The sequence below is a fragment of the Habropoda laboriosa genome, unplaced genomic scaffold, assembly GCF_001263275.1.
Source record: "Habropoda laboriosa isolate 0110345459 unplaced genomic scaffold, ASM126327v1 scaffold181, whole genome shotgun sequence".
Lineage (NCBI taxonomy): Eukaryota > Metazoa > Arthropoda > Insecta > Hymenoptera > Apidae > Habropoda > Habropoda laboriosa.
The window spans coordinates 200,046-202,498 of NW_017100301.1; positions in this window are offsets into that span (position 1 = coordinate 200,046).

The following is a 2,453-nucleotide window of genomic DNA, read 5'->3' on the forward strand; positions in this document are numbered from 1 at the left end:
GGTACATCATTAATTTCAGGATTATTAATTTGCATAATTTAGACACTTCTTTAAATACTAAAAAGTAACAATTTCATATTCTTTCTTAAAATTATTTAAGACTTTTAATAATCTGCATCATAGTATTACTCATTTTTCCTAGTTTATAAAATGTTATCACTTGTATTTTGAGGCATCACAAGGATATGTATATGATTATTTATTGTTCAATTTAATTGCAGTAGAATATTTAAATAATTTAATAATAATTTGTAAATTTCACTTTTAATCTTATATCTAAATAGTTAAGCAGAAATTTAGTTATAACCCTATGTACAACAATATAAAATAATATCATATTTCGTACTGTACAAATAAAGTATATTTCGCATATTTATAATGCATTGCAAACTACATGAATTTACATTTTTTAACTGTATAGAATATTTTATTTAGTACGGTTTACTATTAACATTTCATTCGAGGTACAAAATTATTAGACTATATAATATCAATAGATTAATATTATATGATTTGTTAAAAATGTAACATTATTTATTAATGTTTTACTTTAACAATTAATCTTCTCAAAATTTTGTGTGCAGGGTATTTCCTTTATCTTGCAAAATTAGAATATCTCATGAGAAATTGAACCTATTAAAAAAATGTTTCAACAAAAGTTGTTTAGTATGAAGGGAGACACCATATAGTGCAAATTATTCTTTTGCAGGTCGAGTGGTGGGGGGAAATTTCATAGTCAAGTTCATTTTTTTAATGTAACCATATTTTTTTTTTTCATAGTATGGTGGCATTTGTTGAGACGAATTCAACTACTTGCCATATGAGGTAATTTATTGTTATAAAATAATATAAATTCATGAGTTCCTAAGGTGTTAAGTAAACCAGAATCGTTGGTTGACAGCTATTAGACTGCACGCAGTAAACAAAAATCGAACTTCTTATCTTACCTTATGCTTCTCTAATTACTGACACAAATAAACGAAGTTTATTTGTACTTACCAATGTTCAATTAAAGAAAAGTTTTCATCATTTATATTGATTCATTTGGTAATTATAATTCAGGCTTATTTGACTATTTAGGAACTTACGAATTTATAACAATTTATAACATTTTATAACAATAAATTACTTTATATGACAGTCGTTGAATTCATTTCAACAAACGTCATCGTACTATGGAAAAAAAATGAACTTGACTTCGAAATTTCCCCCCACCACTCGACCTGTAAAAAAAATAATTTGCACCATATGGTGTCTTCCTTCATATCTAACAACTTTTGTTGAAACATTTCTTTGATAGGTTGTCTCTCACGAAATATTCCAATTTTGCGAGATAAAAGAAACACCCTGCATACTAATGCTCAATTTTTTACTAAGCTTAGGTCTTGGTCTTTTACAAAACATTTATTAAATATGTTTATCATTTGTGTAAAAATAAATTTAAAATCACAAATTCATTTTTTAAATAATTGCAAACTAATTCAGAAAAACAATTTAATAAAGAGTGAAACTATTAATGCAAGAATGTTGCTTTTATGATTTTATAAAAGTATTCTTTAAATAATGAGTACATAGTACTAAGTTTATGTTCTTTGAAACGAAGACTGCTTTATATATATCGAAATAGCGAATATACTTTTAAGTAAAATGTATTTCATGAAAGACATAGTTTATAGTAAATGCCGATAATGAGTTTTGTACTCTCCAAGGAGTAGATTACATAAGATTATCACAATTATGCATATTTTTCGTAACAATGAATAATATTAATCATTTGCAATATTTAATAAATTTAATAAAGCATAAATAGAATTGTGCTTAAATAGCAGTCTTATTAGTATTAATAAGGTCATTTCTTAATTATCATTTTTTCAACCTTGTTAAATGTTTTAAATATTGAAAATTGTCAGTACTTAGATAAAATTACAATTATAAATTGTTTAAGTATTAAAGTATAATAATTTCTATTTACAAATTTCATACGCATAAAATGATATTGATGTAAATACATTTAAAAAGTAATTTTATGCATTTGTTTAAAATAAATAGTATTTGTTTCTATATTTTCAAAGTAGAAATATCATAATAAAATAAATGCATTAATAGATATACCTCTGGATTACATGTCATTACACACTTAAAAAATAAGGAATAAGTAAATAAAAAAAAATTGTATGAAAATTTTTTAGATTTTTACACATTGAATCTGGATTATTGGAAAGTTTAGAAGATTACAATACTTAAATATATTTATAATTTTATACATATTTCTCTTGTGTAAATTGCATTAAGGTACAAAGGCAAATTTGGAAATTATCATTAGAATAATAATATGTATAATGCCACTATGTACAGATTAAATACTACTCATATTAAGCGCACGCACGCACGCAGAGAGAGAGAGAGAGAGAGAGAGAGAGAGAGAGAGAGAGAGAGAGAGAGAGAGAGAGAGA